The sequence below is a fragment of the Cervus elaphus genome, chromosome 9, assembly GCF_910594005.1.
Source record: "Cervus elaphus chromosome 9, mCerEla1.1, whole genome shotgun sequence".
Lineage (NCBI taxonomy): Eukaryota > Metazoa > Chordata > Mammalia > Artiodactyla > Cervidae > Cervus > Cervus elaphus.
In genome coordinates this window covers 21,467,840-21,492,681 of record NC_057823.1, presented here as the reverse complement: position 1 = coordinate 21,492,681, position 24,842 = coordinate 21,467,840, and the positions used below count along the sequence as shown (strand labels likewise).

The following is a 24,842-nucleotide window of genomic DNA, read 5'->3' as shown; positions in this document are numbered from 1 at the left end:
GAGATCCAGCAAATGCTAAGATGTGCATGCCATAGGACTTCCCTGGTGGCCCAGTGGTTAAAAATCCACCTTCCAATGCAGGGGGCTTCCCAGGTGGTAGAGTGGTAAAGATCTGCCTGCCAGTGCAGGAGATGCAAGAGCCGGGGAGTTGATCCCTGGGGGTGGAAAAGTCTCTTGGTGAAGGAAATGGCAAACTACTCCAATATCCTTGACTGGGAAATTCCATGGACATAGGAGCCTGGTGGACTACAGTCCATGGCATCACAGAGTTGGATGCAACTGAGTGCGTGCACAGACACATTCCAATGCAGGGGACACAGGTTCGATTCCTGGTCGGGGAACTAAGATCCCACACGCCATGTGAGCAACCAAGTCTGCATTCTGCAACTACTGAGTCCATGTGCCACAATCAGAGAGCCCACGTGCCACAACTAAGGAAGACCCGACGCAGCCAAATAAATAAATGTAAATAATTATTTTTTAAAATGTGAATCCCCATAGAATCTGTTACTTGTGCTTGAAACCTGTGCATGAAAAGCACTGTGGCTTATCTCACGGGAACGTGAAAGAGAGGGATGGATGGGCATGACCATCAGGAGGGGAGCGGGCATGACCATCAGGAGGGGAGCGGGCATGCCAATAGCATAGTACACAGCCCAGAAAAAAGCAGGCAACGGCTTCATACATACTGCATCTGTGTGAAAAAGAAGAGCACGGAACAGTGGGCATAGGATGCGTGAATAAGTGTGGAAGAGATCGAGAGACCTAGATTTGCTAATGTTGAAGTAACAGGACTTCCCTGGTGGTCCAGTGGTTACAAGTCCACCTGCCAATGCAGGGGACATGAGTTCTATCCCTGGTCCAAGAAGATTCCACATGCTGCAGGGCAACTACGTCCACGTACCACAACTACTGAGCCCATAGAGCCCAGGCCCCACAACAAGAGAAGCCACCACAAAGAGAAGCCTGTGCACTGCAAGGAAGAGCAGTCCTTGCTCGCCACAACTAGAGAAAGCCCACGTGCAGCAGAGAGACCCAGAACAGCCATAAAAGAAGGAAAGAGTAACAGTAACAACAACACTTGTTAATATTTTAAGACACACATCTCACCTAATTCTCTCCTTTTTACCAGGGAGGAAACTGAGTCTCAGAGAGGTCAGCCCACTTATTCAAAGTCACACAGCTTGGAGGTGGCAGAGGTCACCTGGTAGCCCCAGAGCCTGGCCTAGGCTGAGGTGACAAAGCTGGCTTGCAGCTCAGCTCAACACCGAGTATACAGTAAGTGTCCCATAAATGCCACGGAGATGCCCAAGGGCAAAGGGAACACAGGCAGAGACCATGCTCAGGCAGAAACAGTGAATTTCCGAGCAGTGGATCAGGTGTTTGCTAGGGAGAAGGGACGAGGGCTTGAGCAATCAATTCCTTTGATGCTGGGAGCTGGGCATCGGGGAGTTAGACGGCTGGCTCTGAAGAGAACAATTGGCTGCCAATCTCATTTCCTCCTGTGACAGAGATGGGCAGGCCTGGCCAGGACTCACGGCTGGCACAAAGCCAGGGCCAGTGGGGACCTCCCCACCTGTCACCCATGATGTGTTCATCAAGAGCGAGGGGAAAGTCATAACCATCCAGAGTGGGAGGCTGGAGGGCTGGTGCGAGGGCCCCTTTTGGGTGGGGAGGGGAGAGCCTGGCCCAAAGTCAATGTGGCTTCTGGCAAACATTTCCTCCTCTCTCTTGGCTGGACCAAGTCACCATCCAACCCATGCTTACGGAGAAACGTACGGCAGGAGATCTGAGACCACGAGTTTGACATGAGTTTGGTCCAGGCTCTGCTCCTTGCTTACTCTGTGACCTTAAGTAAGTCATTTTCCTTCTATGAATCTTGTTTCCCTGTCTGTAAAGTGGAGTCATCACCACCTGGCCGGGCACAACCACCCTAAGCCATGGGCTTCAGATTCAGAGCAACCCAAGTCTGAATCAAGGCTTAACCTCCTTGCTGGGTGGCCTTGGGCAAGCAGTCTAAGCAATCTGGGTTTGTTTTTATCTTTCCTGGACTAGGAAAATGGCAACCCATGCCAGTCTGCTATTCAGCTTCCCTGGTGGCTCAGTCAGTAAAGATTTCACCTGCAATGCAGGAGATGCGGGTTTGATCCCTGGCTTGGGAAGATCCCCTGGAGAATGTAAAGGCAAGCCAGTCCAGCATTCTTGTCTGGGAAATCTCATGAACAGAGGAGCCTGGCAAGTTACAGTCCATGGGATCACAAGAGTCAGATACAACTTAGCAACTAAACTACCACCAGTCTGCTTTTCTTCATCTTTAACAAGGAGTTAAAGAGTCCTTGTCTGAGCTCCTGGATCAAGCCATGCCTGAAGCTTGTATATTCCAAATCAATTCATCTGCTTTTTTTTTTTTTTAAACTGAAGTCAGTTTGATTTGGGTTTCTCCTCTTTTCAAGCTGCCTGCCCATTGTGCATCTAAGGATGGAGCCTCCTTAGGAGAAGGACAGGGAGCTGAGGATAACCTTCAAGGTTATCCCTGCTCAATAGTCAACCTGCTGATGAACTTCAAAGAGACCCAAACCTCTGGGTCTCAGGTCTCTCAGAATGCAGATGCTGGAATGCGATACCCACAAGGCATCACCCAGATCCTGGACTAAGGGCAGTGCCAGTTTACTGAGCACCTACCTCGTGTCCGCTAACTGGTTGCCTATTATGGATCCACTGGTCTAACATCTACCACGATCCATTTAGTGAGCACCTACAATGTGCTGGGCCTCATGCAAGACACAGGATTTAACCGCTCCACCTTGAGGGCTCACAGTGACCACGTGAGGAGTCTTCGCCCATGCTGTTCTCTCTGCCTGGATCCCCTCCTGTCTCTGCCCAGGTAACTCCTACTCAACCACCACATCTCAGATTAGCTGCCACTCCCTCCAGGAAGTCTTTCCTGACCTCCCCTCCCACTGTTCATTCTTGGAGACTTTTATCTTCTCTCCCTTGTCCTCATCCAAATTCCAGATCTGACAATTTCTGTATTGCATTGAGTTTAAGCTGCATCATTATTTTATGTGTCAGTAAGAGAAAAAATGCTGCCAATTAAACTGAACATGACTGCTTGCCTTTTTTTTTTTTGGCCACACCAGGCAGCATGCGGGATCTTAGTTCCCCAACCAGGGATCGAACCTATGTCCCCTGCAGAGGAAGCACGGTCTTAACCACTGGGCCACTAGGGCAGTCCCTAGACACAACTTTCTTATCACACAGAATTATCATTTAACAGCAACCAAATGGGTTTTTTTTAGACTTCTTTGGACACAGACTTTGATCTCCTTTCTCTCCTGAACATAAGTGGAAAGTGTAAGTAAAATATACGTACAAGTTTTCCTAAAACACCTCTGGTTCCAAGCCCAGGTCTTCTGAATTGCGTTTCATCCCAGTGCTGCTGACTCAGGGTTTTGCACATGGCACCTGGCCCTATGTGGCCAGGCTCCAGACAACTAGAATTTCTCATGGTTGGCTGCCTCAAGACTTCCCTCCAAGCTTCTGACATCCATACTAAGGGATCCATGGAAGGCACTGACAATCCACGGAAGGCTCCCATCCACTCTCGCGTAGCCCAAGCACTGTAGTTGGTCAACTAACATTTTGGGGGCCATAGTGGTCAAGACAGGGATAACCAGTCTGCCTAAAATGGTCTGGCACACAGCAGGAGCTAAAGAAATATTATTGGGATGACAAGGAAAGAGCTGAGTCTGATTCCACCGGAAATGGGGAGTTCAGAGAGGTTGGGCAAAAGCCATAACGTCACACAGCTAAGTAACATCACACAAATTCAAATCCAGGATCCTTGGTTTTGTCCTGGTATATCTGCCGACAGTATTGACAACGTACTTTCCTAAAATGGGGTAGAGTGGGGATTCCAACCAACTTCGTGACTAAGAGAATGCAAACTCACCCAAGCCTTTACATGCATGGGGAAAAAAAAGATACAAATGAACTAATTCATAAAAGAGAAACACACTTACGATATTGAAAAGGAACTTATGGTTCAGTCAGTTCAGTCACTCAGTCCGGTCCGACTCTTTGCGACCCCATGAATCGCAGCACGCCGGGCCTCCCTGTCTATCACCAACTCCCGGAGTTTACCCAGACTCATGTCCATCAAGTTGGTGATGCCATCCAACCATCTCATCTTCTGTCATCCCCTTCTCCTCCTGCCCCCAATCCCTCCCAGCATCAGGGTCTTTTCCAATGAGTCAACTCTTCACATGAGGTGGCCAAAGTATTGGAGTTTCAGCTTCAGCATTAGTCCTTCCAATGAACACCCAGGACTGATCTCCTTTAGGATGGACTGGTTGGATCTCCTTGCAGTCCAAGGGACTCTCAAGAGTCTTCTCCAACACCACAGTTCGAAAGCATCAATTTTTCAGCGCTCAGCTTTCTTCACAGTCCAACTCTCACATCCATACATGACCACTGGAAAAACCATAGCCTTACCAAAGAGGAATCAGGGCACAGAGGGATAAAGCAAAAGCTTAGAAAGAACATAACAGACACTACTATACATAAGATAGACAACCAACTGTACAGTACAGGGCACTATGTGTTCTTTAATACCCTATATGAGAAAAGAATCTGAAAAAGAATGAACACATGTATATGTATCAAACGAGTCAATCCTAAAGGAAATCAACCCTGAATATTCATTGGAAGGACTGACGCTGAAGCTGAAGCTCCAATACTTTTGCCCCCTGATAAGATGAGCCAATTCATTGGAAAAGACCCTGATGCTGGAAAAGACTGAAGGCAGGGGGAGAAGAGGGCACAGAGGATGAGATGGTTGGATGGCATCTCTGACTCAAGGGATGTGAATTTGAACAAACTCTGGGAGATGGTGAAGGACAGGGAAGCCTGGCAAGCTGCAGTTCATGGGGTCACAAAGAGTCAGACATGACTTAGTGACTGAACAACAATATGTGTAACTGAATCACTTTACTGTACACTTGAAACTAACAGTGTACTCCAACTATACTCCAATAAAATTTATTATAATTTAAATATACATGTAAAAATATAAATTATACAGTTCAGTCGCTCAGTTGTGTCCGACTCTTTGTAACTCCATGGACTGCAGCACGCTAGGCTTCTCTGTCCATAACCAACTCCAGGAGCTTGCTCAAACTCATGTCCATCGAGTCGGTGATGCCATCCAACCATCTCATCCTCTGTCGTCCCCTTCTCCTCCTGCCCTCAACCTTTCCCAGCATCAGGGTCTTTTCCAATGAGTCAGTTCTTCTCATCAGGTGGCCAAAGTATTGGAGATTCAGCATCAGTCCCTCCAATGAATAGTCAGAACTGATTTCCTTTAGGATGGACTGGTTTGATCTCCTTGCAGTCCAAGGGCCTCTCAAGAGTCTTCTCCAACACCACACAGTTCAAAAGCATCAATTCTTCGGCACTCAGCTTTCTTTATGGTCCAACTCTCACATCTACACATGACTACTGGAAAAACCATAGCTTTGACTAGATAGACCTTTGTCGACAAAGTAATGTCTCTGTTTTTTAAATTATAATAAATTGGGTCAATTTATATATGGGTTTCCCTGGTGGCTCAGACAGTAAAGAATCCGCCTGCAATGTGGAAGACCTGGGTTCAATCCCTGGGTTGGGAAGATCCCCTGGAGAAGGGAACAGCAACCCACTTCAGTATTCTTGCCTGGAGAATCCCCATGGACAGAGGAGCCTGGAGGGCTATAATCCATGGAGTCACAGAGTCAGACACGACCGAGTGACTAGGAAGAAGTGACGGTCATGGCGTGCTTAGGGAGCAAGCTGCACCCCAGCCAGGTCCCCCAGCCACTGCGCAACATCTAGCTCTGTGACACTGGGCAGATGACCCAGCCTCCCAGGGCCTCAGCTTCTCTGCCTGCCAAATGGGTATCACAGTTGCCCATGAGAAGTCTGCCTTCAGACTCTATCCCAAATCTCCCCACTTCTCCCCTATCCTCAGTCTCCACATGGTTCACTCCATTACCCTGCCTGGACCACCAGTATGGTCTCCTCTGCCCTGCTCCCCCCACCCCACCCCCATGATGTAGCCTCCCCGCAGCACCCAGAAACCCAGAAGCCTCCCATGGCATCTAAGTCAGGCACCCAGCTCCCTCCTCTGGGTAAAAGCCCATGTCTGCCCTGCCCAAAGGTCCTGCCCACCCTGCCCCCACCTGTCCCTCCCTGCCCTCCCCTCTTCTCTCTGGCCCCCTGGCTCACTCTGCTCCAGACACATGGGCCTCCTCACCGTTCCTCCAACACCCCAGGCACATTCCTGCCCTGGGTACTTTGCACAGGCTGCGCTCACTGCCCAGAACATACTCTCCCCCACATATCCACTTGGCCCCCTCCCTTAGCTCCATCAGGGCTTTACTCAAGTTGTCAACTCCTCCATAAAAAGCCATCCCAAAGACTTCATTTAAAATGACAGCCCTGGGACTTCCCTAGTGGTCCAGTGGTTAAGACCCTTAGTGGTTAAGTGCCCCTTCCACTGCAGGGGGCACAGGTTCAATCTGTGGTTGGGATATTAAGATCCTGCTTGCTACACAGGACAGTCAAAAATAAATAAATTTAAAAAATAAAATAATGACAGCCTTCATCCCTTCACTCACGTATCCCTTTTCCTCTTTTATTCTGTTCTCTTATCACCACCTGACATGACACATCGTTTGCTTATTATCTCTTCCTGATCACAACCTGAGCGCCACAGAAGCACGCACTTCCTCCTGGCAGGGCCCCAGCGGAGAGCCCGGCACACAGTAGGTGCCCGGATGACACGGCACAGATGTGGGGGTGGTAGCCACAGCTGAACCAGCCATCCATCGGGCCTCTGGGGCTGGCTGGGAGCGGAAGCCCCCACGCCTCCTCCAGGGCCCTTCCTGTCCCCATTTCTGAGCCATCCCTGGACTCTGCCCTCTGCCCCCTTTCCTGAGTCTCCAGCCAACACCTGCTGAGAAAACGCAGGAAGCAGGGGCGGCCTCCGAGGTGCCTGTGGCCTGGGCCAGGCATGTTCCTCCGGACAGCTTAATCCCTGCCAGGGTGGGAGGAAGGCCCCAGAGGCGGAGCCAGGGTCTTCCAGCCAAAGAAACAGACCATCTCCCTGATCCCACTCCCAGGAAGAAGTGCCATGTTAGAAGGTGCCTGATAACTATTTAGTGAAGAGATACATTATTATTATTTTGGCCACACAGCAAGTGGGATCTTAGTTCCCCAACCAGGAATCAAACCCACACCCCCTGCACTAGAACCCCAGTTTTAACCACTGGACCACCAGTAAAGTCCTAGATGTACTAATGACGGCCACCGTGTCACCCTTACTCCGAGCCCAACAGTAAGGCTTCGCACTTACTAACTCATCAGATCCTCCCAAGGATCCTGGGAAGATGAGCATCATCATTTCCCCTATTATACAAATAAGAACACTGAGGCCAGGAGGTGACCTCACAGCAGGGGAGCAACAGAGCCGGAACTCAAACCCAGGCCCGTCTGGTTGTGAACCACTAATCGACATGGTCTTGAAGTATAAAACGTGGCAGGAAAACATTGGCAACTTCTACAGAGCATTTGCTGTGTCCTCAGCCCAAGGTGGAAGAGGGAAAACAGTGTGGGTGCCTCATCTCCTGGTCACCTGCCCACAATCTGTTGATATGGGCCCATTCTATGGATGAGGAAAACTGAGTCCACAAAGGAGGAAGTGATTTCCTGAAGGTTCCCAGAAATGGCAGTGCCCAAAGCTGGTGCTAAATTCACTCCATCCTTCCCTGGGATGGGTCACGGAGACTGTTTCAGAGATGACTCACTTGCTATAATGAGGCTGGCTCATACCTCAAGAATACCCACTATGTGATCCAGGCCCCAAGTGGAAAATCCTCAGGGGTATCATTTTTAGGTGGATAAACTGAGGCTTCAAGAATTTGAGGCATGTACCTGAGGTCTTGAGATGTTCACTGACTGGTGAATCGAGGCTCAGAGATGTTCCTCTATGTGCCCAAGGCCACATAGCCAGCAAGAGGCAGCACCGGGACTCAAACTCAGGGCTTTCCAACCAGACTTGGAACTGTGGGCTGGCATGAGCCTGCAGTGGAAGCTCTCAGCTCTGCAAACCAGACGCCCCGTGGCTGTGATGGAGTATCCACGGGGAAAAACACTGCAAAACCCCAAATGACAAGTGTTGGGATGGAAACAGCCTTGTGTGTGGCTGGGCTGCTTCAGGCGTAAAAATGAGCGGGGGGAGGATACCTAACACCAACTGTATTTTTAAAAATCCCACAGCAATAAGGAGGTTGGCCCGTCAGCACGGCGTCACATCCGTGGGCATGCAGAAAGCCCAGAACGCAAGGACGCGGCTATTTTAAAGGGGCTATTTCTGGAGGCCGAGGTGAGAACGCGGGGGCGAGAGGAAGGATCAGGAGCAGCCGCTGAACGGCCTGAACTGGCCGACTGTGGGGTGGGCCACAAACAAGTGGAAAGGAAGGACTCGGGAGCCACCTGCTCAGTTGCTACCAATGCAGGCACTGCCTCCAGCCAGCTGAAGACCTGAGGCGTCTCAGAGCCCCATTTCGTGCCTTGTGAATGGAGACCTGTGCATGCAACACTCTCAGGGGGCCCTACTGTGCGCAGGCGCTGCTGTGGACACAGTGGAGACAGGAAGAAAGGGGGTAGATGGTAAATAAGAGGAATATGAAGTAGAGATGGCAACAGTGCTTCTAGTAAAAGCAGAGCCAGAGCAGGAAGGATGGGGAGCCAGGTGGAGAGGCGAATTTTGCAATTAACAACCTTACAAGTTATTTCACAAATAATAACTTTGCAAACCTCAATAGAGATTGGGAGGAAGCCTCGCTTAAAAATGAGCAGAGACCTAAGGAGAGAAAAAGGAAAAGTGCTTTGTCCCGAGGCTCAACTACTGATGTTATTAGGATCAAGTTGGGCTGTAGATGTCCAAAAAAAAAAAAAACAAAACAAAACTCACTGGAGAGGCATAATTTCTCTCTTCACATAAAAGAGGCTCCCAGGTGGGCCTCTCAGGGCTATTTTGCCCACCCCTAATCATCAGGGTCCAGGCTCCTTCCATCTCTGATCTCCCATTCTTAGCCATGAACCTGCCTCACAGTTCAAAATGGCTGCCTTGTTGCCTACCATCACCTCCATATTCCAGTTGGGGAGGGGAGTAGGGTAGAAAGAAGCATGTGCTACCTCCCTTTGAAGGCATTTCCAGGAAATTCTGTTCATTTATCCCACTGGTCAGAACTGAATCATGTAGCACAGACAGCTGCAAGGTATACTCAGAAACGTTTGGGTTTTTTTTTTTTTTTTCACCAGGTAGCTATGGACCCCCAAAAGTCAAAGGGTTCAACTGCTGTGGAGGAGAAAGAAGGGGTTTTGAGGGACTCTCCCCCACCACAAACATGAAACCCTCCACTCCAGGATGCTTTTCACTCATCCCAGGCTCTGCTTCCCCAAAGACCCCAAGGTTGCAAACTGCGGCTGCAGCTCAAGTTCAGGCCCCGTGTTTCAGGGGCCGTCCGGAAGGCAGGGCTCCACCTGTGGTCCACCCTCGCTAAGCACCCGGGCCCAAGGCGCCAGGCATTTCCCATCCCACCTCGTGCCTGCCTGGTGAGGCTGCCCAGCCAATTTATCTCCTTCTCCTCAGTAAACAACTGTCAGGGAAAATAAATAGTTTTTAATAGGCTCATTAATTGAATTCAGGGAGAAATAACCTTCTCCTGAGGCTGTTGAGAAGGAACACTCAGACACACAGAAGAGAGTCCCAGGACCCTGGTGTGAAGGTAGAGACCCCCCAGACAGTCATAGCTGTGTGCAGCAACATGGACTCCACCAGTAAGGGGACCCTTCCCCTCCTGGGCTTTTTCCAGTGTCCTCAAGGCTGGAAGTCTCTGGTGGGTGCTAACTGGGCTTTAACGCCTCAGTAGCCCTTGGCCTCTGCTCTAAGCCTGTGGCAGCAGCAGGATGATTTAATGTCATTTTCTTTCTCTCTCTTTTTTTTTTTTTTGCTCTCATTACATTTATTTTAAAGGTTCTGCCTTCTTATGTCAAGGACATACCAGGTTGCCCAATGACGAGAGTAAAATTTTTCTCCTCTAAGTTTTCAAAGAGGGACTTCCCCGGTGGTCCAGTGGGTGGGACTCCACGCTCCCAATGCAGGGGGTAAGCCGGGTTCGATCCCCGGTCAGGGAACTAGATTCCACATTCTTTAACAAAGATCCCACGTGCCATAACCAAGACCTGGTGAAGCTAAATAAATCAAGTTTTGTTTTTTTAAGTTTTCAGAGAGAATGGGTTTTTAAGAAAACTACCAAGTCTTCCCTGATGGGGCTTCCCAGGTGGCTCAGATGGTAAAGAATCTGTCTGCAATGCAGGCGACCCGGGTTCGATGCCTGGGTTGGGAAGATCCCCTGCAAAAGGAAATGGCAACCCACTCCAGTATTCTTGCCTGGGAAATCCCATGGACAGAGGAGCCTGGCAGGTTACAGTCCATGGGGTCGTAAAGAGCCAGACATGACTGGGCAACTAACACACACACAGTGTGTGTTAGACCAGGGAGGTGGGGGCAAAAGGCACATGTCTGGGTGGTGTCTCAAAAGAGCTCTGGATAGGGAATCTAGAGAGGTCACTGCACCTCATCGGGTGATTGTGGCACAGAATTGACCCCCCCCCCAAAACCTGCCTAGGGCTCTGGCCACACAAGTGTGACTTGGTTTCCCCACCATGGCTCAGTGGTCCTTGAGGTGGGCCTCCTGTCACCATGGATCACAGCACCGGCATGGCCTGTGGTTCTATCTGCCTGGGGCTGGTCCCTAGCTCCTGGCGGCACTGCAGCAGGAGACTCAGCCCTGCTGGGAAAAAGCCAGGCTTGAGCCCAATTGCTCCCAGGACTCCCAAACCTTCTGCCCCCCTCCAGAGCTCCATTTGTAGGTAGGTCCCCTGATGTGCCCGGAGAAGGCATTCATACTGTGTCTCACGACGTTCAGCCTGTTACATCTTCACCGTGCCAGCACGTTCCGAGCAGACTCGGTACAGACCATTCTAATCATTCAAAACAGTCTTGTTCCCCTTTTACAGACAAGGAGACTGAGGTTCAGTCTGGAGACTCCAGGGGCCCAGAGTCATGCTTTGCAGAAAGCCAAGGCTCTAACGCAGATTCTTCAAATGCCAGATGTGATCCCCCATAGAAAGCTTGGCCCATTCCTAGGGGCATCTCGGTGACTTCTCTACCTCTCTGGTTGAATGTTGTTGTTCAGTCGCTTAGTCCTATCCGACTCTTTGCAACCCCATGAACTGCAGCACAACAGGCTTCCCTCCTTCACCCTCTCCTGGAGTTTGCTCTGGCTAAATGTACACGGTGTCAGTGAACAGCAGTTAGCGGAGTCTTAAAATCTCCTGGCCCAGCTACTATGCCCTCTGGGGATCCCCTGTGTTCCTCTGGGTTTCTCATCTTCTCAAGAGATAGGAAACCTCCTGGACTGTTTCAGGGTTCCCTGACCCCATGGCACTTGTCCTCAGAGGCCCTGGCTCTCAATAGCTGTTCATCATAGCCTCTGCAACAGACAGCTCAGGCATGAGGCGATTCAGAGAGGGCGAGCGAGTGGCTGAAGTCACACAGCACCTCCACTGGGGTCGTGGGTCTCCTAGCAGCCCTGCCCAGGGCAGAGGGAGCTGAGCCAGGGCATCTGAGCTGCTGATGTGGGGTTTTCCCAGCCATGACCCATCTAATCTGGACAATTAGACATGCTGGTTCTAGTGCAGGAGGGCAGCTTTCAAAAGCCTGGCAGGATGGTCTTGGGGGAGGGAGCCTGGTGGAGCTCCCATCCTGAAAAGGGGGTCAGACAGGCTGTAAAACAGCAGCTAAGAAAGTGAGATATTGACCAAAAAGTTTGTTCGGGTTTTTTTCATAAGGTATTACAGAAAAACCTGAATGAACCTCTTTTGGCCAGGCCAATAAAAAGACTACTGGAGAACACTGGCCGGATAAGGTTGGCCCAGCCAGAAATGGAATACCCAGCAGAGGAAACAGCAAGGACAAAGGCCTGGAGGTGGAAAGAGAAGAAAGGTCAGCGTGGCCGATGCAGAATGAGCGAGGAGGGAGAGGGTAGAGAAGCCGGCAGGGGAGTGGATGGCAAGAAGGGTTTGGGCGCACCATCCAGAGAGGCAAAGCAACTTGCCTGAAGCCACACAGCTCATAAGAGGCAAAGACGGACCTTGAACCCAGACCGGCTGACAATGACGCCCCTTCATCTGTGACCGACCTTCTGGCTACATGATTGCTACCTGCGAAATGAAACCACAGAGCTTTCTTTTGCGAAAATTATTAACCATTTCAAGAAAGCAACAGCAGATCATTCAACCAAGTTCAGACCCTCTGTGAGCACAAAAATGCACACAGGCAACCCTGGAAAAGGTTCCAGCCAGCCAGTTCTTCGTCCTTACTCTGTGCCTCAGTTGCCCCCATCTGCCACCTCTCGGAGCTGTTCTAAGGATGAAAGGACAAATTTCAGCGAAGCTTGAGCCCTGGGTCAGACACGCAGTGTAGACTCCACAACCAGGGACCTCATGTAATACTGGTTTATTTCCCCTCTGTTGTAACTGTTTGGGAAATTGTGGATGTGGGGTTCCATCCACGTCTCCCCCAGTGGTATGTGAAGACAGGTGGGGGTGAGGGGGTGGGGAGGGCAGGTGAAGCCACATTCACTTAGTCCCTGCTTGTGTTCCCAGGTGGCGCTAGTGGTAAAGAAGAATCCACTTGCCTATGCAGGACACGCAAGAGACTTGGGTTTGATCTCTGGTTGGGAAGAAGCCCTGGAGGAGGAAATAGCAGCCCACTCCAGTATTCTTGCCTGGAAAAATCCCACGGACAGAGGAGCCTGGTGGGCCACAGTCCATGGAGTTGGAAAGAGTTGGACATAACAGAAGCACACACACACGTGTACCCTGGGTGCCGGACCCCATATCCACATGACAGTGTTTAATTCCTGATACAGCAGGCAGGACATGTCCCCATTTCCTGGATAAGAAAAGCGAGGCTGGGGGAAGGAAGAAGGGGTGACCTCACATGGCCAGGGAGGGCCTGTATCAGGATTCGAACTTAGCACTCTGGCCTCCAAAGACTAGGTAGGGAAAAGAGGAAAGACCTGGCCATGGCAGCCCCTTGGCACCCCAGATCCACCACTATCTCCGGAAAACCCCAGGAACCCATGCGTCAGGGGCAGTTTCCCGCTTGCGATGATCAACTGGGCCATTGGGGCCAGGATAGGTGGGCCGTGGGAACGTTTGGGATCTCAGCGTTCGAGTCCAGGAAGGCAGTCCAGGGCGCGGGAGGCGGACATTCACAGATAAGCCCATAATACCCCAGCTGCCTGATTTCTCTCACCGCCTGGGCTGTGGAGCACGTAGCAGGTTTTCGACAGCTCAACATGACTGACATCTAGAACCCAGTCATTCTCTGTTGCAGGGGGTGGGGGTGGGGGGCATCCCAGGCGCTATGGGGTATGGAGCAGCATCCCTGCCCTGCCCACTGGATGCCAGAAGCATCCCCTAGTTGTGATGACCACAGATGTCACCAGACTTCACTCTGTGTCCCCTCGGGGTGGGGGGAGCAAAATCACTCCAGGCTGAGAGCCACTGCGGCAAACTCCACAGATAACATAGGTGACCCAGTGCCCCAGCTCCGAGAACAAATAGGTACGTTCCAGAAAAGACAAGAGGAGAGGAGCGGGTCCTGCAGCCAGCAGGTAATTCATGGCACTGCCCTGCAGGACCAGCCAGCACAGCATTTAATTTCAGTCAAGTTTATCATTATGACCAATATTAATATAATCAATGTTTATTGAGCGTGGCCCACTGGCCCAGGCCCTGTGTTCAGCCCTCCCCAGGAGGAACAGCACCCCTACCTTCAAATAACCCCTCCAGGTGGCTGTGAGTCTTCAGCCCATTTCACAGCCCAGGAGACTGAGGCCTGGGGATGGCAAGCGAGGGGTTGAGCCCATGCAAGCGGCGAATGGAGGTGTTGTAAGGAAAAGAACAACCCAAGAATGGAAAAATAGGGCAATTTCATGTAAAAAAAAAAAATCTAGATTTCTGGTTTTCCAGAAGACCAGGGTTGGAAGACCAGGGTTGGGGGGGGGGGGTCTGTCCAGTGCCCCCTTGGCATGACCTCTCCAGCCCTGATGGGCCCTAGGGTTTAAGAATGACATTTTTGGACTTCCCTGGTAGTCTAGGGGTTAAGACTCCAAGCTTTCACTGCAGGGGGCACGGGTTTGATCCCTGGTTAGGGAAGATCCCACATGCCATGCAGTGCAGCAAAAAAATAAATAAATAAATAAATAAAGACAATGAAGTTTCTGCGAAGTCTTCTTCTCTAGACCAATGTGGAGAGACCCAGCCCACCTTCTAGTGGGAGGCTCAGCCCAGCAGGCACACAAGCAAGGTTGGTGCGGCTGTGTGGCTTTGGGCAAGTCCCCCTGCCTCTCTGGGCCTCAGCCTGAGAGCTGTTCCTGGAGGTGCTTCCAGAGTTCCCAGGTTTCCTTCCACTAGCAACAATCTTTGCACCCAAGCTCTGGGGGGCTTTCAGCAAACTCTAGCTGCATGTGTGGAAAATGCCATGCAAACTCCTCAGGGTCAGGACCCCATGAGGTCCCCTACCTCTCTTTTCCATTTCCCTCATCTCCCGCCACACAGCGTCACATGCCTGCCTTCTCAGCTTTGCACTTGGTGTTCCTAATACCTGTTCAACTCAGAAGGCCCCCCTCCACTCCCAGACAAAATAGTGGCCCCGTGACCTGCTGGGGGCCGCTGGATTTCCAATCTCCACAGAGCCCTGCTGCAGCCAGTTTTTTTCCTGCTTATTTATGTACTTACTTACTGTCTCTCCCGAGAAACTACAGGGTCCAAGGGATGGAGGGCCGAGCCCGCCTTGTTTACTGCTATATCTTCTGAATTCTATTTTCATTTGCTTTTATTTACAAAAAGAAAGCAAGTGAAAGAACGTACCAAGCCCTTTCAGTCTACCGGCACAATATTCACTCGTAAGTGAAGCAAAGGTCCCATTTTACAGATGAGGACACTGAGGCACATGGTGTCTTCACACCCAGTTCAAGGCTCCCCAACAGGTCTACGTCAATAGTCTGAGGTCCCACAGCTGGTGAGCAGCAGAGTTGGGATTGGAACCTAGGGTCTGGCTCTCAAGTTCTCTGGCCACCACTATTCAGCAAATACTGACTGAATGAATGAACGATTGAATGAATCGGCAAATGAATGAATGAAGGCTGGCACACCAAGCTGATAAACTTGAGCACCTCCCAGCAGAGCTGAAGCCAAAGCTGAGCCTGCACAGCCCTGAATCCTCAGGGACCTCCCCCTAGGCACTCACCTAGATTCACCACAGACTCTGGAAGTCAGGGGGCTACTGCCTGGGGTCTCAGGAGCACCCAGATTCCTGACGCAACCACCTGCCCTCCCTGCCTGCCTCGTCTGGCCGCCCATGGCTCAGATCCTGCCAGGCGCCTGGCCCAGTCCTGCTGCAGATATGGGGCGGCCTTGATTAGGCAGCCAGTGACGGGGAACGCCCCAGTTTGCAGTGGCTGAGTCATCCTGACATTGTTCCCATGCTGGACCCCATGAGGGGCTGAGGGTTCCAGGGGTGGGGGGGATGCTGCTGGGGAGCCCTCACCAGGCAGGTCTGGCTACATATTGACACATCACTTAACACAATCGCTTGATTCTCCCAACAACCCTACAGGGTGGAGAGTATCACCACTCCACTTTACAGATGTGAAACAGAAAGCACAGAGAGCCTGAGCAGGCTGCCCCAGGTCACACAGCCAGCGAGTGGCAGAGGCGTAATTTGAACTCAAGCCACTTCAGAACAGAGTCCACACTCTGAGGAAGGCAGCTGGGGGCCCTGGGGTCTCCACAGTGACTCTCCAGTGTACCCCACAGGGGAACGGTCATCAAAGCTACTTCTCTGACAATGGGGCAGCTAGAGCCCCCCCTACTCCTTCCCAGGAGTTAAGACTTCAGGTTCTGGCAGCTGCTGGTCCTGGGTAAGATTTCTGGTTCTCTCATATGTGGGCTGTGTGACCCGAGGCCAGTGAAGACCTCTCTGTGTGCCTCAATTTTCCTGTCTGTGAAATGGGGTTCCCAGCATGCGCCTCAGGTGCTTACTCAGCACGGGACCTGGAATGTACGCCAGCCCCAGATAAGTTGGATCAGCTATTATTATTCCCCGACATCCCCTCATTTGCTGATCATGGGGTTAATTATAAGTGGCGTTAAATTATACACACACAGACACATCGACCTCCCTTTCCCAGAACCCCTGAATTTTCACCAACACTCAATTACCCACGCGACAGCACGGCAATAGAGCATCTTCCTGGCTTTTCTCCACCTGGCCTGCCTCCATCTGAGGGGCCCAGCCCTCTGTGACAGAGGCCAAGACACCCCTCGGGGGCTGGGGCCGTCATAGGATGAATGCAGCCGGCGATGGCCACGTTCAAGAGCCGAGGCAAGCTGTTTATCGACAGCGGAGTCGGGGCTCGCCGTAAGGCAGGCTGCGATTGCTCCCTGATCTCAGGGATGGAGGAGCACAGAGAAGTCAACCAACCAACCCAAATATGCACAGCAGGGTGGGTGCTGGAAGTCAGGATCCCCTGAAAGTGTCAGTCGCTCCTCAGTCGTGTCCAACTCTGCGACTCCATAGACTGTAGCCCGCCAGGCTCCTCTCTCCATGAAATTCTCCAGGCAAGAATGCTGGAGTGGGTTGCCATTCCCTGCTCCAGGGGATCTTCCCAACTCAGGGATCGAACCTGGGTCTCCTGTATTGCAGGCAGATTCTTTGCCATGTAAGCCACCAGGGAAGCCCCAGGACCCCCTGAGCCAGAGGCATGTCCTCCTTTTGCAAGAGATGAGGCTCGTACACGGAGAGGCTAAGGAACAGAGCCGAGGCCACACAGAGTGTGAGGGAGAAAAGGGACGACTGGGAAACCAAAAATTGGGATTTTTCAGTTTTCCTAGGAGGGTTAGGGCCTGGCTTTCCAACAAGGGACTAATGTAACAGTAAAGATTAAAAAAAAAAAAAAAATCGAAAACGAAAAAAGCCTCAAAAGCCACAGGGACCATCCAGGGAGTTGTGGACAAAATCTGTTCCTTCAAAAACAGGATATTTATGGGAGCGGGGTCCTGTGACCCAGAAACCTGAGTTCCAAGCCCCTGGATCAGGGGAGAATCCATGGGAACATGAGAGTGCAGGGATCCTAAAAAAAAAAAAAAGAAGAAAACCTGGGTGTGTTTTCAGGTATGGAATCCTTTTGGCCTCCGCAGGACCGGGGGAACCGAAGTGGGATTCCATAGCCAGCCCAGAATAGCACCAATCCCTAGGTCCACCCCATGGAGAAGGAAATGGCAACCCACTCCGGTACTCTTGCCTAGAAAATTCCATGGATGGAGGAGCCTGGTGGGCTACAGTCCACGGGGTCGCAAAGAGTCAGACACGACTGAGCGACTTCACTTTCTTTCTTTCTTTCTAGGTCCACCCCAGCCAGACCCGGGGGAGGGGTGGGGGGAGAGGTAGGGCAGTTCCCCAGAGCAGGGAAGAGAGACAAAAATAAAGCAATACAGAAAGTCGGGGCCTGTCCGTGAGTCACTCCCACCCGCTCGTTAATTTTCGCCTTTGCAGAAGTGTAAGCCAATTGGATTTTTCATGTTCCCCACGCACAACCCCCCACCCCAACACTTCTGAAATATCAGCCAGAGACAAGACAGAATTGGTACGGCGGGGTTCTTTGTTTTTTCTTCCTTTGTGTGTGTGTGTGCCTTTTCTTTCCTTAAAGAAAAAAGAGAGAAGGGAGCAGGGGGGAATCCAAATACTACACTCAAAACCCGTAAGAGTCCAGAAGCCCAGAGGGGATGGCAAATTGGACCGCGGGGTTCAAAGACCCAGATGTCACCACTTTCTGTACATCTCAAGCTATGATCTGCCTGGTCAAGGCTATTTGTCCTGGTGATGGGGTGACAGGCACTTGAAATCATCCCTTGCCCCGTCCAGCACTTCATCTTCTCCAGTGGCAAGCCAGGAGGCTTTCTGGTTCCAGGTAGAAGTCAGACCAAATTTTTAAAACCATCTGAAAAGCGCTTGTTCTCCCCAGCGCAGTGGTGTGACTTTTCTTCTGTCCACAGCCACACATGGGGTTTTGTTGGCTTGGCACCTGGATCTTGTCGCCTGTCCCCACTGTGAGGCCCCTGCCTGGTGGGCAGCTGGGGTCTCTCCACATCCCCCCTCCACCGCCGCCCACTGGGCATCTTTTGCAGCGAGGAAGGACAGAGCAAGGGCAAGACAGGGGTGCCTCCTCCTTGTAAATTCTGGGAAACGGGACGCCCGCCCACGGAGGGTGTGCCAGAAGGCTGTTCTGGGTGCAGAGGAAAATGGGGTAGTGTCTCCCAACCCCTGGCCAGGCCCCCTGCCTCTCTCCAGAAGCACAAGCCCTTCCCCCTTCCCCCAGAGAGGACACCACGGCCCACAAGGAGCCTGCCGGGCCGCTGCACTTCCCAAGAACCTCCTCTGGCTCCGGATGCCTCTACAAATGGAACCTAATGCAGTTGGGGCTGTGAAGCGGGGTGGGGGGTGGGAATTGCTTTCAGCTGAAAACGTTAAGCTTTGTCAATTATCCCCCAAACCCGCCAGGTTTATAAATATCCGTCTTTATTTTTAGGGTTTTCCTCTCCATCCTGAACTCTATCGGCGCCCTCCCCGCCCCGCTGCCGCCGGCCCCCTCCAAGCAGCGGCTGCTCTAAAGTCACAGGAAGCAGGTGAAACTTGGGGGGCTGAGTCTCGGAGCCACGTAGGCCCTACCCGTCCTTCCCTGCCAGGCCACCTCTCTGATCATCCTTCAGGCTGGAGTAATCAGCACAGCCACAGGTCTCCCGGCGCCTGGCTCCTGGGAGCGGCAGTTAGAGATGCGCGTTGCTCCAACACCTGTGACAGGCTGTTTCGTGCCCACCCAGATGGCAGAAGGGGAAACTGAGTCATCCATGGAAAGCCGTCTGCTGAGGAGAGGTGGAGCTGTCTCCTAGACCGATCCTGATCTAGGGGAGGCCAGGCAGACCCCCACACTCTCAGTGGCCCAAAGAAAATGGACACACAGTCATGGTTCCAGAATTGTCGCCCCCAGATGCCACCGCTAAACTCCTGACGTCCAGGAGCTTCTCCCCTTCCACCTGCTCTGACAACTCAGCCCAGAGCCACCACTCTGGTGCTCAGACAAAAATGCCTCAGGTCTCTGAATGGGGCCCCCAGACAGGCAAAGATGCCAGGGATCCCCCAGGGAAGCAGGGGAAAAAGAAAGGCGCTAGGAATGATTCAAGGAGTTAGAAACAGAGGCACTGTCAGTGGGTGACGATTCCTGTGCGGGTGGCAAGCGGGCACCTGGCTGGCAGCGCCCTCCCTCTGTGCCCACCTCAAGGCACGGGACCATGGGGGAGGAGGGTTCACCCCAAGGAGGCCGGCCTGCACCCCAGCAGCACCCTCCAATGCCATACCCCGGCCACATCAGTATGACCCATGCCTCTGCTCCCCTGCCCCCGACTCCCCGCAGAGAATGGGGAGTGGGCCAGGCCTGGCCTCTCCTGGCAGGACCAGTAGTGACATGACAGCACCAGCCCTCTTCACCCCCTGGGGGGCCGATGTCATCGACTGGGTGGCAGGAATAGAAAAGCACATGAGCTCACCAAGCAGGCTAGGTCTCCCTCGACGTTTTGTTTCCCTGAGCCCAATTATACCAACTCTCAGGACAATCGCGGGTGGCTGCCCCCAGGGGGCTGGGGGGACCAGGGCCCCACGCAGAAGTGCACCGTCACGTTGAAGGTGTCCCCCGGGCCCAGGGAACGGGGCAAGATGAAGCCTTCTGGAGTGGAGGGAGGAAGGGAGACAGGACAGCAGGCATCCAGAGATGCCCCCTAGGAGGGCATTGCGGGGGAGTGGGAGTGGGGATCCAGCCGGAGACCCAGGCCCAAATTGATGGGCTCTGGGATTGACCGGGGGCGGAAAGCAGCCGCCCCCAGCCCCAGCTGCCTTCCTTCCGTAGCCAAAGTATCAGCTGGCAGAGGAAGAAGAGGGCTGAGGGACAGAAGGCAGGCGAGACTGGCAGGGGGAGGGGGCACAAAGGAAGGGGGACCCTGGGTGGGGGAGGGCCGTTATGCAAATGGCAGAATCGACCCAGTCCCTCGGCCATTAATAAAAGCTCCAGCAGCAGCAGCAGCAGCTGCTATCGGCAGGGGTAGAGGCACGGGCTGGCTGGCTCTCCTCACGGGTGGAAGAGGGGGAAGCAGGGCACCCCAAACAAAAGGGACCCTCGCCCCTGCACCCCAAAACAGCAACAGTGGGGAACACTGATGGAAGGCCAGAACCCCAACCGCCAAAGTCCAGCGGGGGAGACCACCGGGGGCCCAGAGCGGGTGGGACCCCGACCTCAACACCCTCGAGGACCCTTCGGCTTTGTCCCTGCTTCTCAGAGTCCTCATGCCCAGCCTGGACGCCTCAGACACCTCCCTCCCCAATTCACGAACTGTTGGCCAGGCTGATTTTTCAGGGGTCTGGCGGGAGACCGAAGGGCCCCACGCTCGGAATGAGGACTCCCGCAGATGGAGATGGGGGGAACAGGGGAATCCCAGCTGAGCCCGAGAAGGGGAAGGGAGGCACCACCCCCCAGATGGAAGAGCTGGGGAGGTTCGTACGTTTGGGGGATGAGGACCCAAGGGGGTGGCTAAATTTGAGGAAGGACTGCAGAGGAAAGGACATTCCGAAAAGCTGCATATTTACAGAGCTACTAGAGGAAGGTCTGAAATCGGGGGAAGGATCACATAAGCGGAGATTCCAGATTGGGGGCGGGGGGGTGGCTGACAAAAAAAATATATTACACTTGGGGTTGGGGGGATTCTCTGATTTGAGAATTTCAGAGAGAAAGCAGTTGAAGGGGGGGGGTTCTCTGATTTACGGGGAGTTTCGTGGGGGTAAGTATCCAGGATTTGTGGACAGGTGGAATCCTAAATGTGGCAGTGTTTCCATAAGGAGCGGTGAACTTGGCCGTAACTCGGTCGAAACCCTCGCGCCCAGAGTACCGGCGCTCTAACTCGGGGGGGAGGGCTTCCCTCTGGGTAAGGGGCCCCCCGCGCCCCCTTCAACCAGGTTCCGACGGCTCCGCCCCCAGGGATGACGTCACCACCCTTCCTCCCAGCCCCCAAGGGGGCTCCCAGGGCGTGCAGAACCCGCGAGGCTGGCAGCTGAAGGGGCGGCTTCCCCTCTCCCGGGATCCCCACGGGGCCCCCAGCTCCTAGGGGAGGTCGGGCGCCCGGCACGCGCGCCCGCCCGCCCGGGTCCCTGGGGCTGGGGGCTGAGTCTTGCCCCACTTGGGGGATCTGAGAGGGGGCGCTGGGTCCGCAAAAGGGTGGGGCAAGACAAGGTAGCGGAGGGCCATCCCCCACCAAAGAATAGATGAGACCGAGAGGGCGCTAGGGGGAGACAGCATTGAGTAGGGGGGGTCTCTAGGGGAGGGGGATTAAAGAGCGAAGGCGGCGGGCACAGCAGCCGCCCTGGGCGCACCGTCCAGTCTGTGCCCCCCTCGCTCTCACCTGGAGGCACCTGTCCCGGGCTTATCTCCACTCCGGGGCGCCCGCGCGCCCCCAATCCCCAGCACAGCGCCCCCTGCCTCCGGGACCCGGCCGGGGAGCCTGGCTGGGCGCCGCCGGAGCCAGCACCCCCTCCGCACACACGCGCGTCCTCCCTCCGCGCCTTTGCCCCGCCCGCAGCCCGGGGTGGTGCAGCCGGCGGCGCTGGGCAGCTTCCAACGCCGCGCTCCGGGCGAGTCCAGCCCAGCCCCCTCCCCGCCGCGAAGCCCCCAGCCCCGCCCGCCGAGCTCCCTCCCCCGCAGCCCCTTCCCGCCCCGGCCCAGCCCCTTAGGGGCATTGTTCGGACGCTGCCTGCCCGGCGCAGCGGCTGGGCGTGCAGCCGGCTGCAGCGGAGCATCCTCCGAGCACAATGGCCGTACAGGCTTCCCCGGCACAAAGCCGGCGCGCTGCCCACTCCGCCGTCTCCAAGTCCCCCACTGGAGCGCCAGCATTTCTTTGAATCGAATTCATGATATTTTTCCCCCTTTACCTGGAGGCTGGCTGAGCTGGGCTCCCCCGGCTCTGCCCCGCTTCACATCCTGGCTGTTGCATGGGATTCGAGCGGAGCCCGAGCGCCAGCGGCTCGCGGCGTGCGCGCGCCGGCCGGGCTGCCGGGCGGGCGGCGCGAGGACACTCACTGCGGCTCGCGCTCCCCTCGCGCCGGCTCGCGCGCCCCCCCAGCCGGTGACGTCATCCCTTCCGCCACCGCCGCCGCCGCCGGCCGGGGGCGGGGCCCGCTATGGCGCGTCACTGCGCAGCCGCGCAGCCGCCACGCCCCTCGGCCAATGAGGCGGCTTGGTGGGGGCACGTGGCCCGGGGCGTTTAAAGGGCTGTAGGAGCACGTGGGGGTGTGGGGCTTCGAGGGACACGTGGGTGGCGGCGTCAGCACCAGGGACCCCTCTGACCGCTGGTCCCCCCGTTAGCCCCAGGGCATTTGGCACAAAGGTCATGGTGCTTGCCATCCCCTGCTCTGGACTCTGCCCTGGCTTCCCAGAGCCCTCTGTATAAAATCCAACCTCTTCTGTGAGACTCACTTCTCCGCACTGGCACCCACCACCCTATTCCAGGTGTCTATGCTTAAGCCAAACCAGCATCTTACAGTTCTTCCAGTCTACTCCTAACAAGATCTTGCTCCTGCTGTTCCTTCACCTGGCATAGTGTTCCCCGCGGCACACCCCGCCCCGGGATCTTTCTGGGGCTTCCAAGGTGGCGCTAGCGGTTAAAAAAAAAAAAAAAAAAAAGCCGCCTGCCAATGCAGGAGATGTAAACAGATGAGGGTTGGATCCCTGGGTTGCGAAGATTCCCTGGAGGAGGACATGGCGATCCACTCCAGTATTCTTGCCTGGAGAATCCCTTGGATAAAGGAATCTGGTGGGCTACACTCCATAAGGTGGCAAAACGTTGCACAGGACTGAAGCGACTTAGCACAACATCTTCCTCATTTCTTCTCTCCCGTCTCTGTTCAACCAGCAGCACCTGGATGAAGCCCTCCTTGACCATGGCCATCAGCCACACTAAGCTCCATTATCTATGCCATCATCCTGATTTTATTCTGATCATGCTAGGGTGTGCCTCTGTGGGGCCTGGAGATCCTAGCTTATTGATTGCATGAATGAGGGAACATTTCCTGCAGAGTAAGCACTTCCCAAACCTCTCACCTAATTACCATCACCTGCTGCCCTTGAGGCAGGGCAAACCACAGTAGGAACCCCAGCTCAAACACTGGCTTGCTGTGTGGGGCCCTGTCTCAGCTTTGCCACCTGCAAAATGTGTTTGCCCCGCCTTCCTGGTCTCAGTTTCCCATCTGTGAAATGGAGCAAGGTGGCTGTTGCTCACAAGAGAGTGTAAGGATGAAGTGTGATAGGGTGCCTGCCTGGCCCATAGTTGGCACTATGGAACAGTGAGGGAAAAAAGACAGAAAGAAAAAAGGGAAAGATTACCATGGAGGGCTGGAGGGCTCAAAGACACCAAACAAGATTGCACATCAAATGACTGTGTTTTGAACCCGTTGGAAGCATTTTATTTCATCAAGGTATGTATTTGAAGAGGGCCTCATGCCCATAAAAGGACTCAAGTTTAGAATTTGGGGGGTTTTTCCTCCCAAATCATTGATTCATTCATTCCTAGTCAAAGATGCAGATATAAACAAAAGGCATTAACCCAGGGAACAAAACAAGAAGGCGGAAGTCATAAATAGGAGACAAGAGAGGAGAGGATGAATAATTAAACAAGGAACCTAAATTAAGCCTGGAGTTTCCCAGCGGCCAGCGCAGGTTACAGAACTTATTTGTCCTCCTTCCTGGCAGTGTGACCCTGACCTAGCCATTGACAATCTGACCTTGGTTTTCTCATCCAAGCAATGGAGACACAACTGCATCTTGAAGAGTCAAATGGGATGGTCTGTGCACAAATACTTAGCTGATCTGAAATACACAATAGGTGCCCAAGCCCTGTATACTCGATAGAGGTAGACTTCTGACTCTGGAGGGGCTGGACATGGCATGAGCCACACTTAGCCCTGCCACCTATTAGGTGAAGGACTTTGAAAAAGCCCCTCTGAGCCTCACTGCTACCATCTTCAGAAAGGGTACAACCTCATCTACTTCTGAGAGTTCTCGTGAGCAGGCAAGGAAAACAGTTGCAAAACATGGTACAGTGTGTGCTCAGGACACCAAACCATTCAAGCCATCAATCTGTGTGCCAGGCTGTTTCTAGGGCTGGGGCACAGAAAGAAACAAAACAGGCTAAAAAATTCCTGTCCTCTAGGAGTTGATTCCAGGGGAGGAAATAGACAATGTCTCGCTTGGGGTAAAAACACAAGCCTTCCTTGCAGCCCACAAGGTACTCCACTGCCTACCCCCCATCACCTCCCTGCTCTCACCTCCTCCCTTTGCTCCCCCCACCCTTGCTCACTCCAGTCCACCTGTGCCAGCTGCCTCACTGTTCCTTGCAAAGATCAGGCACAGTCCAGCCTCAGGACCTTTGCACTGGCTGTTCTCTTTTCCGAGAATGCTGTTCCCAAAGCTGGCTCCTCATCCTTCAAAACTCTGAGAGACCCTCCCTGACCATCCTGCCAAAGCTTATCTTCATCTTGCTACCAGATCATTTATTATGATTTGGAGCGA

General features: G+C 53.4%; 1 protein-coding gene across 1 annotated transcript in view; it reads right to left on the bottom strand.

The window, feature by feature from the left end:
• PTPRS (protein tyrosine phosphatase receptor type S) overlaps positions 1-22,358 on the bottom strand; it is a 109,385-nt gene extending 87,027 nt beyond the window's left edge. The window contains exon 1 of the mRNA XM_043911871.1: positions 22,208-22,358. The gene's annotated coding sequence lies outside the window, so the exon portion shown is untranslated. The remainder of the gene's footprint in view (positions 1-22,207) is intronic.
• Positions 22,359-24,842: the final 2,484 nt, after the last annotated feature.